This window comes from Macaca fascicularis, chromosome 20 (genome assembly GCF_037993035.2).
Source record: "Macaca fascicularis isolate 582-1 chromosome 20, T2T-MFA8v1.1".
NCBI classification, from domain to species: domain Eukaryota; kingdom Metazoa; phylum Chordata; class Mammalia; order Primates; family Cercopithecidae; genus Macaca; species Macaca fascicularis.
The window spans coordinates 30,173,645-30,186,062 of NC_088394.1; the positions used below are offsets into that span (position 1 = coordinate 30,173,645).

Below are 12,418 nucleotides of genomic sequence, written 5' to 3' on the forward strand. Positions count from 1 at the left end.
GCATCAGTTTTCCTAAATCCCACTGATGGTACCTACTTCATGGGCATATGAAGGATAAGATGGGCACAAAATGAAATGACATGTGTGAAAGAGCTTTGCATGCTCCCAGGTGCTGAGTAAGGCGGAGGACTGCTGTTGTTGATGTCAGTGTCAATATCATGGTTGTGGCTGGTTAAGGTAGCGGTGGAAAATGCTGCAGGAAGGAGCAGGGCCATGCCTGTTCCCTACACCTACAGTTTCTCAGTGCAGAGTGGGGTTGATGATCACTGATTATTCCTCTCTCCAAGAGGCCATTCCTGGCCAACTTGGTGCCACCCAAGATCCCCATTTGAGAGTAAATTTGATGTGAGTGGGCACAGCAGGCCTGAGCTGGGGTTAATCCCAAGGGCTCCCAAACAGTGAGAGACTTTGTGACCTCAAGTTAGGGCAGGTTGCAGGTGGGATGATATTTAGCGCAGGCCAGGCTTGGTGCCAGCTCTCGAGCATGGTCCTGGTTTCAGGCTGCAGTTGCCCTTTCGTTTGTGATCTGGTTTGGATCTGTGTCCCCACCAAGTCTCATGTAGCATTGTGATTCCCAGTGTTGGAGGTGGGGCTCAGTAGGACGTAATTGAATTATGGGGTGGCATTTTCATGAATAGTTTAGCAATCCCCACCCCCTCAACTTGGTACCATATAGTGAGTGAGTTCTCATGAGATAGATCTGGTTGTCTAAAAGTGTGCAGCACCTCCCCTTTCTGTTTTCCTCCTTCTCCGGCCATGTAAATTGCTGTTTCCTGTTCATCTTGCACCATGATCAGAGCTTTCTGAGGCCTCCCCCAGAAGCAGAAATTGCTAAGGTTTCTGTATAGCCTGCAGAACCATGAGCCAGTTAAACCTCTTTTCTTTATAAATTACCCAGTCTCAGATATTTTCTTTAAGTATTATGAGAATGGACTTATATACTTGGCCAGGGCCAACCCTTCCAGAGGCCTTTTGCACTGAGATGGTGGGTATCTAACCCACCCATCTTTCCCCTGGGCTCATCAGGGTAGCAGACTTTGAGCCCCAGCTATCCACCCAGAGGACATCCACCAGAAGCACATGAAGAAGGACCTGAGTGACCTGCTGAAGCTAATGGAAGCTCACTTTGAGAACAGGAAGTAGGAGAGGGAGCTCAGTTCTCTTAAAGACAAGATTGTAGGCATTATGTCTCCCCATCTAATGCTGCCTCAGGTCCCAGTCTGTTCTCTATCCCTTTTGTTTGGCACCACCTCCTCCAAGCAGCCTTCCCTGGAGCCCCAAACCCTGCTCAAGGTGGGCTCTCCTTCAGGAGCCCCTGCAGTACTCTGAGCTGCTCCTGCAGCCCTAGCTGGGTCTTCTTGGGTCTCTGCCTTTTCTCCCCACCAGACGGGATGCTCCTTGACAGCAGGAGCTCAGTCTCATCAGTTTCCAGGCCACCACAGGGCCTAACTCAGGACCTGGCAATGGAATGACTGGTCACATGCCTGTTGTCCACTCTTGTCCTTGCGTCCTCCTCCCCAACCAATGAGGTGAACTTGAATGTGACCTGCAAAATCTTATATTATTCTTCTGCTGAGCATGAAGGTTGCTGTGATTCCTTTTCTCTTTACCAAGCTTGCCTTTCCACAGCTGTGCTCCTCTGACGTGAATGACCTAGCCACCTATCTGAGCACAGAGCACAAAGCAGATGGCAGGGCAGGGTGGGGAAGCGGAAGGGACAGTGGCAGAGCTAGGCGGAGACTGCCTGACATTTCCCAAATCATCGCAGGCAGTCTCGCCATGAGTAAGGTTGGATGTGGATTATCTGCAAGTGCCCTGCTGTGGGCAGTCCTTATCTAGCCAGGGCACTCTCTGTGAGGCCCACCTGCTGTGGGGCTGTCTCCTGCTGAAAGCGGAAGGACTTGGAGGAAGAGTGCCACTGTCCTAAGACTCTGGGAAGGAAAATTCCCTATGAGTTCTCTTGTGGCTCTGTCAGGGTCCGGCACCTGCGATGCCACCTACTCCCCATGCACACCTGGGTGGGCTTTGCCTCTTCTCCATAGGCGAAATGGCAGGCCCAGCTGGCCGAGCAGCTGTGCATCTGGAATGAGTGGAAGAAGGAGCAGCAGAACTGCCTAGCTGGGAGTGACCCTCAAGCCCAGGCCCACAGAGCCCCTCAGGCTCCCATCTCCTGCCTCTACAAACCTGGTATTTTAAGAGACTCTCCAGCCCTCATCCCTTGCCCAGTCTAGGCTTCATGGGACATAGAGAGACCATGTAGCAAGTGGGAAAAACGGGAAGGAAATTTGTGGTAGTCAAGAAATGAAACTCGGCCAGGTGCGGTGGCTAACGCCTGTCATCCCAGCACTTTGGAAGGCTGAGGCGGGCGGATCATGAGGTCAGGAGATCCAGACCATCCTGGCTAACATGGTGAAACCCCGTCTCTACTAAAAATACAAAAAAAAATTAGCCGGGCGTGGTGGCGGGCGCCTGTAGTCCCACCTACTAGGGAGGCTGAGGCAGGAGAATGGTGCGAACCTGGGAGGCGGAGCTTGCAGTGAGCCGAGATTGCGCCACTGCACTCCAGCCTGGGCGACAGAGCGAGACTCTGTCTCAAAAAAAAAAAAAAAAGAAAAAAAGAAATGAAACTCCACCAGCCTGGGCATGGCAGCTTCAGAAAGCCAAAAAGAGGCAGGCAGTGCGGCTGGTTGACATTCATGTGAAGCCCACCCAGAGACGGTGGGTGTTGTGGAGGTGGGGGACAAGGAGCACTTCCTTCTGATCATGCTAAACCTACCAGCAGATGGCACTTTGCATACCCACAGGCTTCTTCCCGGTTCAGGGGACTTCCGGAAACCAGCTCTTTTCCTGTGCAGCTTTCTTCTTGTGCAGCTATTGAAGACATCACAGTAACAGGCCCTCTCCGGTAGCTCCGAGCTGGAGGGGATGATGGAAACTAACACTCAAGAATCTGGATCTGATTCATTTGCTCACTTTTCATTCATTCAATAGACTCCTGTGTGCCAGCCTTGTGCTGTAAGTACACTCAGGAAGCTCATTGCCCAGTGGGGTGAAAGGTGAACTCATCCATAAAGACCACCAGCTTCAGCCAAGAATCAGGAATTCCTGTCCCTGTCATTAATTTACTGTCTTTCTCCTTTCTGAAAATCAGAAAGACAGGGTTCAGTGAAAGGAGGAGAACAGGAGGAAAGTTGAGTAGGACACCCTAAAAAGAAGGCTTTGTCAAACATGATGCATTTTGGAGAATACATTCAGGAGGAAGGGGAGCAGCAGGGATCCCCAGGAAGTCCCGGTATAATTGTGAGGAATTAGGTGTCCACTGCAGCAGGCAGACTTTTGTTAGATTCCAGAAAGATATTCCCAGATGTTGTTGTTCTAAGACTGAGACCTCCCCATGCCCAAACCCTAAGCTGGTACTCAGCCTCTGTTTCACTAGGAGGGGCCTGCTGGGGTAGAGGGCTGCAGGCGGTGCCTGCTTGGATAAGGGGCTGCAGGCAGAGCCTGGAGCATCTGGTCATCCCCGCAGCACCTCATCCCTGCCTCCAGCAGTGCTGAGGAGGCGCCCAGGGGGCTGGTGGAGCTGGAAGGTCTCTGTGTCTAGAGTCAGAGCTCTGGTTAAAAACCCAGCTTTGCCACACAGAGATGTGTGGCTTTATGCAATCTCTGAGACTCAGTTTCCTCATCTGGGATGAATATTGCCTTCCCTGCTGCTTTAAGAAGCTCAAATGAGCTAAGATGGATCATGTCTATGTGCTACACAGCTGTGAGGTTATTTGTCCCTGGGAACTCATCTCGATCCTGATTTTTGTCCCCCACTCCTCCTAGATCCTCCATTCTCAAGGTAGAAGGGTTTATGTAAAATTCATTTTCTCTATTTAGTGAAAGCAACAAAACATTTTCTTAGATATCCAAAATTGCTGGCTTAGAGCGAGACTAGTGTCCCTGCCTCTGCCCCTATGGTTACTGTACTAACCAAGCCTTTGGCATCACCCAGCTATCAAAATAGTCCCAGCCCTAACTACCACACTCAAGTCCTAGGTAACCAGGCCACCAATCAAAAGTGTCTGAATTATCTTCTTTTTTGTTCTGTGTCTCTCTTTGCCTTTGTGTTCTCTGCCTTCTCTCTGTGTCTCTTTTGTAGTCTTGGTCTTTCTTTCTGGGGCTCTCTCTCATGGTTTCCTGGCTTATCAGGCCCAGGTAGGCAACAAAACCTCAAACCTTCTTCCTCCCCATAGTTTTGGAAAAGCCCTTGGGAGGGGAAGGCACTTTGCTGGAGGGTAGGAGTGTAGAGATTGGGCTGGGTGAGGCGAGTGAGACTGGGGAGAGGTAGAATGGACTGTTTAGGCAAAGAAGGGCGGGGCTGCTGGGACTCTCCGTGCCCTTGCCTGAGATTCCCCAGGGAATCCAGGTAGTTGACAGTGCAAGGTGTTACAGCAACAAGAGCGTAAGAAGCTAGGCTTTCTGCAGGCCTCGCTCCACCCCACGCCCGACAGGGAGTCTGGGGAGGGATATGGGTCATTCTAGTTAATTCCTCCAACTTGCCACTTCTTCAGACAGAAAAAGTGGAAAGAGGCAGAGCGAGTGGGAAAAGAAGATTCTGGCTGAGAGGAGGAAGGGGCTGGCCACCGACCACCTGAATGGAGATCAGCTGGGAGGGGTGGTCCTAGGGTGCTGCCAGCATCTGCTTGTGGAGGGAGTGGCTGCCTGGCCCAGCACTCCGAGGAGTGGCCAGGGGGTCTCAAGAGGTGTGGCTGTAGCACCCCCACCCCAGAGTTTCTCTAATAATTGGTAGAAAGGAGGGTACTCACAGGAGGTACTGCCTGAGTGAGGGGCACCTGGAATCCTCCTGGGGCAGGTCAGAGACTGAGCCCTAGGAGAGAAAGACTCTGTCCCCTAACTGAGAAGCAGCAGGCGCCTGGACATGGGCTGTCATGAGGCCACCAGCCACTCACACCGTCTCCTGCATTGCAGATGCACCATCCCCGGAGATGAGGAAGATAAGAGACCACAGTGAGGCTACATTTCAGGCACACAGGCTGGCTGGGGTAGGGCCTGCCTTCCACCCACCAAGCCCTGCTCCCAACAGGCCAATAAGAGACTGAGGACTGGGGGACAACCTTCCTGGGGTCACACCAAGGGTAGGGGTCTCCTCAGGGTGAAGGAGGGCCCGGGCTACTGGGATGGCTCTGATACCTGGCCCTGGGCTCTGGAAGGCAGGCTGGGGGTGGGTGGCAGGGGACACCCATGCTGCAGATGAAGAGACTGAGGCACAGGGCTCCGAAGCTTCCAAGAGTGGTGAAGAGGCCAGTGCTGGCCTGTGGGGACTTTGGTGTTGGTTCCGGGTGAGGTGGGCCACCACAGAGTGAGTACAGTCAGGCGTGGGAGCTCAGGTGGCTGCTATGGGGTGGCTAGAGTGAATGGTTAAGGGAAGCAGGAGGCAATTATCACAGCCCAGCAGGAGGGGAGGGTGGCTGTGGGGGCTGTACGAAGGGTGCTGCAGCACTTCTCAGCAAATGGGCTGTGGGTGTGAGAGAGCGCTCAGAGGAACCATGCCCAGCCATTTTGGCTTGGAACAGTCGCAGGTGGACGTTGCCTAGCCATGGTGCAGACAGCTGGAATGTGGAGTTCTGATACTGGAAATGCTAAGAGAGAAGCAAGTGCTGTTGAGGGTCCTTGTGGGACAGATGCGTGGGGATAGTTACACCTTGGGGACAGATGGTGTATGGCCTGAGCCCTCTGGGGTGCAGCAGGCAAGGAGGTGAGAGGAACCAGCCAAAGGGACAGATCTGGGGGGAAACCCAGGGTGGCAGATCCCAGGAGAAGCCGATCCCAGGAGAGGATCAGATAGATCTGGGTTAGGATAAACATTTGTCCAGTTCAGCTGCCTGCTCAGCTCCTGACCCCACCACACGCCCTGGTGCCATTGCCCTGGGTTCCTGCTTGCCCCTGCCCACGCGGCCATCCCGGGCAGGTGTTAGGTGTTTCTGTCCTGGTGGACTCAGGCTGTGCGGGTCACTGGAGGGCCCCTGTCAGAAGGCAGTGTCTGGCAGTGGGTGGCATTGAGTCACTGTGGTCTTCCAGTCCTGAGAAACACCCCTGCCAGAGCCTGCTGGGCTCTCTCCCTCACCCCAAGGACCTCCAACCTCCAGCCTGGGAGTCCTGAGAGGGCAGATCAGAGCTCTGGAAGGTGCCGCTTCCTAGTGTCTGTCCACATTATATGCACCTGTGCCTTGGCAGCCCCCTCTTAAAGGTGGGCATATCTCTGAGTGTGGATGGCATGAGGTCATTGTTGAGAGGAGGCTACCTCTCCCCTGTCCTGGGGCCCTAATGCCTCCATCCTGGGGCATGGCACTCCAGCCTCCCCATGAGACAAAACAGGAAGGTGGGTCCCACCTTAATTCCTAGGGGGGAAAATAGTTGGGCTGTGAGGGTGGAGGTGGAGGCAGCCCTGGATTTCAGGAAGAGGAGGAGGTAGGGCTTCAGGTACTATCCTCACCCGGTGCCTGCCAGGGCCTGGAGCTCTGCAGAAGGTGGTGCAGGGACTCGAATTCCAGTGTGGACTGATGCCACCTGGCTGCCTCTGAGGCTCCTGGTTCTGCGGGTGTCTGGGAGTGTCTCCTGGGTAACTGCTTTCAAGGCCTCTCCTGGCTCATTCATGCAGCTGGGCTGCCTGATGAGTTCTGGGTCTCTCACTTGGTGGGCCTGCCACAGGGTGCCTCCCTGAGTAGGTGGGGGCTCTCCCTACAATGCCCTTTTGCCCTGAAGGCTTCCAGGCCCACCTGGAGCACCCTGGGCCTCAGCAGGAGCAGTCATTTGGAGGAAGAAGAGGCGGAGGAGAGAAGATAACCCAGCTCTGAGGGTTAGGATTGGGGGACTTTGTGTTGAGGCTCCTGGGAGCCTTGTCAGGTCCAGAGATACTTGAAAGGCCAACATTCTCCCTACATAGTAGGGTAAACTGAGGCTGGATGGTAGGCAGGGGCAGCCTTGGAAGGGCGTTGGGTCAGATGGGCCTCTGCTCCCCATCTCTGCCATGGCCTTCCTGTGCAGCTTTGCCAGAAGTGCCCCTACTGGACTCAGCCCAATTAATGGACAGGAAGTTGCCTGCCATGCCAGCCATCCAGTCCATTTGCTTTTTGCTGCCTGGCGATCAGCAACCCCACTTCTTCCATCTCTGGGAGGAAGAGCTACAAGACTTCCTCAGACTGCACCACATCAGGGCAACAAGGTGTGCCTGGAGGTGGGGGGTGGAACCTGGGGGCTGCAGGGCAGGGCCTGCGGTCCAGTTCTCTCACCTGACATCTTCTCACTGCTATACCATGAGCAGTGGAGCCTACTCACGGAGAGCGTGGTAACCTCAGGTTATGGCCACTGCACCCACAGGGTGGAGAACCAGTTCAGCAGCATCAGCAGATGTACAGTAGCACCTACTATGAACCAAAGTCCAAAATAAGATGCACACTTTCCTGATGTAAGAATATACATTTCAATCCATAAAAATGTGTCCCTCATAATTCTTTCAAAAACATCTGCTTTTTTTCTCTGCAACTTTGTGTTCTCTGAGTTATCACACTGAGTGAAGAACCCCATGATGAGCTTATCTTCACATATTTAACAAATATGATTTTATCGTAACATCCACTGCAAAATTGTAGGATAAAGCCTATTTGAATTATAGTAGAAGGGATATGAAACAATTAGGATGGGCTATTCTGAAAAATGTAGTTAGTTATTTCTGTGTTTGTTTTCTATTAACCCATATTAATTGCTAATAAAAATACCTTATTTTATCCTGTGAAGTTTAAACTGATCACTTGGTAATGAAAGGGGTCTGAGCTGGGTCCTCATTAGCTACTTGCTATTGCACTGTAGGTTGATGGGCCACCATTGCAGCGACTCTGATTTCTTGACAATAGCGTCTTCATTTGGGTGGCAGGTGGGCAGATGTGTGTCAGGGACTACAGTGCTGAGCTGTCCCAAGCTCCAGGTTTCAGCTAGTCTACCCTGTCACTGTTTAAAATTCTTTGGTGTTGTGTGAAGATGGGAATAAACAGCCCCTGAACGCTGAGAACAGCTGTGAGTGAATCCTAGGGTGGTCCAAGGGGTCCTGCAGTGGTTCCAGGGCCCTCTGTGGCTTCTGTCTCCACAGTTTGTTGAGTGGTTTTGCTGGTCTTACATTCTATGGTATGTGGTATGGGAAACTGAGGTCAAGGTGGGGCAGAAGGGTGATGGTCAGCTTCTTGGAGGGCACTGCCAGACTATTTTCCTTGTAGTTCAGCAAGTTTCTTGTTTGAACTTTCTTCTGGTTAAGTGTTCCTGAGTTCTGAGCACAAGGGTAAGAAAAGAAGAAAAGCTCAGAGCAGTCTGAGCTCTGTGAGGTCTGCAAAGCTTATCAGGCCCTGAGAGCATGAATATGAGGCTTCAGCCATGACCCTTGCCCATTCCTAATTTAAAGATATTTTGTTCCTGACTAGCTGTCTCATGCATTATCTTCAGGTTCCTGGAATCTCTAATACAAAGAACAATATGTAGCCCATCTGTAGCTTATATGTTTTAATGTATATTCCCGATAAACATCTTAGAAATTGCTCTTTTTCCTTTCCTTCCTTCCTTCCTCCCTCCCTCCCTCCCTTCCTCCCTTCCTTCTTTCCTTCCTTCTTTCCTAATTGTGACATATTACTGACCCTAGAACAAAGGTGATGTGACTTTCCTGCATGAGCCCTGTTCACAGAGAAATATTGACATTTCCCTGGCCCAGTATTCAGGTGTTGTGACTTTCCTCCCTGGTCCTGCCCACAGGTGGGATTGTGACCTATACCTAGGCCCATGTGACAGTCATAATAATGACTTTCTTACATGGAGTTAGCCAATAGGATAAATTTTTACTTTCATAGGCAGACTTACAAGTAAGGTCCTTGGTCTCCTAATTTAAAAAAGGTCACAGAAGATTATAGCACTCACATGTATTTTATAAAGCCCTTGGGTTGTATAAAGAGTGACAGCAGGGCCCAGCAGACAAGCGAGAGTGTGACTCTCATAGGCACATACAGCCAACAATTAGGATTATCACCTTCACACATGAGAGCAGTCCACAGTTGGAATTGTGACTGTCATATGTGGATCTGGCAATAGACTGGATGTTGACTAATTTCTGGATCCATGTCACAAGCACAGTGTTGACTATGGTACCCAGACCAAGCCAAAAGACGATATTGACCATAGCTAGGCTTGGGGCAATGGGTAATGTCCTGGGTTTCCTGCCTGCACAGAAGTCTCAGAGGACTACGAAACTCTAGTATATGGTATAATTCCCTCAGGTGGTACAGAATATGTCAAAACAAGGCTTGGCATACAATTTAAATTGTGACTCGTATGTACATCCAGTCAAAAGTTAAGTTGGTCACCCTCACAGATGGACAATGCTCACTGCTGAGGTCCTGAATCTCTCATGAATGCAGCTGACGGTTGAAATTTTGACTGTCAGATATGATCCAGCCACAAGTAAAAGTTTTTCATAAAATTCAACATTCCTTCACATTAAAAATCCTCAACAAACTAGGCATTGAAGAAATATAACTTAATAAGAGCCATCAATGACAAAATTACAGACAACATCCTACTGAATGGACAAAAGCTGGAAGCATTTTACTTGAGAACCAGAAAAAAAGAGTGCTCACTCTAACCATTCCTATTCAACATACTGAATGAGTACTGAAAATCCTAACCAGAAAAATCATGAAAGAGATGAAAATAAAAGGCATCCAAATGGAAATAGAGGCAATCAAACTATCTCTGTTTGGAGGCAATATGATTCTATACCTAGAAAACCCCATAGTCTCTGCCTCAAAGCTCCTAAGATAAACAACTTCAGCAAAGTTTCAGGATACAAAATCAATGTGCAAAAATCAGTAGCATTCTTACACACAAACAAAATCCAAGCTGTGAGCCAAATCAAGATTGCAGTCTTATTCACAATAGCCACAAAAAAAAAAAAAAATACTGAAAAATACAGTATACCAAGGTGGTGAAAGGTCTCTAAAATGAGAATTACAAAACATTGCTCAAAGAAATCAGATATGACAAAAACAAACGAAAAAATATTCAATCATCATAAACAGAAAGTATCAATATTTTAAATGGCCATACTGCCCAAAGCAATTTACAGATTTAAAGCTACTCCTATCAAACTACCAATGATATTCTTCACAGAGTTAGAAGAAATGCTGTTTTACAACTTGTATGGAATCAAAACAGAGCCCAAATAGCCAAGGCAATTCCAAGCAAAAAGAACAAAGATAGAAGCATCATGTTACCCAACTTCCAACTATACTACAAAGCTATGGTAACCAAAAGAGTATGGTACAGATACAAAAACAGACCCATAGACCAACGGACCAGAATAGAGAGCCCGGAAATAAAGCCACAAACCTACAACAATCTGATCTTTGACAAATTCAACAAAAGTAAGTAATTCAGGAGAAAGCTCCCAATTCAATAATGGAACTGGGAAAACTGCCTAGTCATATACATAAGATTGAAACTGGATCCCTTCTTTATACCATATATAAAAATCTATAGTAAAAAAGAAAGCTCTCAAAACCCACAGCCACTTCACTCACTTGAAAACATCTATAAGCTGTTTTCTGTTTTTTATTTTATTAAAATAAACTTACTGTGTGCATTTCTATAAAGAATTAACCCAGTTTCAGGAAACCCTGTCGCAGCAGGGAAGGTAAGCAACAGTCTCCCTGACCACGACTAGTTTCATTACGCACCCTGATGCTTCAAGATGTTCAGAAAAGTGGCAGCTTGGAAGAGTAAATCTATGCCCAGCCTGTGCTCAGGGTCACAGGCTCAGTAACCTTTTGAGAAAGCCAGAGGGGAAGCTTGGCTTACTGTGAAACCTTTTAAAAACATATTCAAAGGCTTCAATGAGTGCCTGTCCAGACGTTAGAAGAACATGGGCCTGGAAACATCAGGTCCAGGCAATTGAGAGGCAGCGTCTTCCTCACACCCTGTCCCTGGACATTGGGGTGTGGGGGGACAGTCCTGGTTCTTCCACTGGAGGAGTTCATGTTCATGTTTGACTTTCTTCTAAAACCTGTGCTGTGTCTTTGACTGCATGCCGGGAAGCACAAACATTTGACTTCATGCAAAACAAATCCAAAAACAACTAGAAGAGAAAAGTTTTGGTAATATAAGGTCATCTCTTCAAGTCCACCCTGGAAACCCGTAACATATATTTAAATATTACAGTGAAAAGGCAGCTTAATATACTTTTTAAAAGCATCTGAAGTAATCTGCTAAGATTAAGTGTGTAAAAAAACTTGGATTCCCTTTGAGGGTACTTTGTCCTTTGAAGAAGGGAAGGTGGGGCAGGGAGGGCGCCCGGCCCGGGTTAATGCTTCAGGCACCCGTCGGCTTCCAGGGAGCCTTGCTGCGGTCCCCACAGTAATACAGGAGCACCTCCCAGGCCTCACTATCTCGGGAGGTGTTGAGGATGGCCGTGAGGTAGCCGTCGATGTCCTGCAGGTTGGTTTAGCAATTCCCACATTTGCTGTGATTGATCAGTGTTCCTAAGCGATTTGTGTCTCTAGTTGCATCCAGCAGGTTTTGCTCAGATACTGAAAACAGTAGAGGTAGCAGCTTCCGGAGGGTCCTGTGCGTACACAGCCTCCTGCATCTTGGCGTCGCGATCTTGAGGAGGCCCCGCGGTTATTTCACCACAAAGGCACTCTGGGAGAAATGCTTGATGGCGATGGCATCCCTGCCTTTGCCATCAATGAGGTCATTCTTCATTCCTTCTTTCTTCCCATCTTCAATCAAATCATCTGGTATTTTCCTTTCTTCGGACTGCAGCTCACCTTTGCTCTTCCTGGAGCTGCTTCGGACAGGGTAGAAACCTGAGAGTTTGCCAGTCTGTTGCGTTTTTCCTTGATGTTTTTTCCAGAGGGGGCGGCGGGGGGTGCTGTGTGCCCTTGAAGGGCTTCTTCGGAGCTTGCTTGGTGATGGCTGCATTGGTGGAATCACAAGACGAGGTTACAGTTTTGGGAGGTTCTGCTGCTTCAGATTATTGGTTTGGAAAAGGTGCCAGGGGACTTCTCCTGGCATGTTTGATCTTCTGTTCCTGAGACTTCCTGGTGCTCCGTATTGCATTTCCTTTCTCTTCTCGTTTCTTGGAGATTCTGGCTAACGGTTTCCTTGGCATTTGACTCCGTGATGTGTAACTGAGTTCTCTTCCGGAAGCGGGGAACGTATTCCAGAGCATCTGTTGGGGCTCATGTAGGAATAGATCTTTGATCGCCGGGTGAATACATTCTCCCCGTCCGTGCAGGGCTCCTCGGGTCCCTCCACTCCACCATCTCCAGCCCTCGCCGTCGCTGCCACCGCCGTCTCCACCGCGCGGAGCTTGGGCTTCTTT

General features: G+C 49.5%; 1 long non-coding RNA gene and 1 pseudogene across 2 annotated transcripts in view; one reads left to right on the plus strand and one right to left on the minus strand.

The window, feature by feature from the left end:
• LOC135968705 (uncharacterized) overlaps positions 1 to 12,418 on the plus strand; it is a 101,670-nt gene that overhangs the window by 82,095 nt on the left and 7,157 nt on the right. The window lies entirely within an intron of this gene.
• LOC107128320 (N-lysine methyltransferase KMT5A pseudogene) lies at positions 11,404 to 12,330 on the minus strand (annotated as a pseudogene).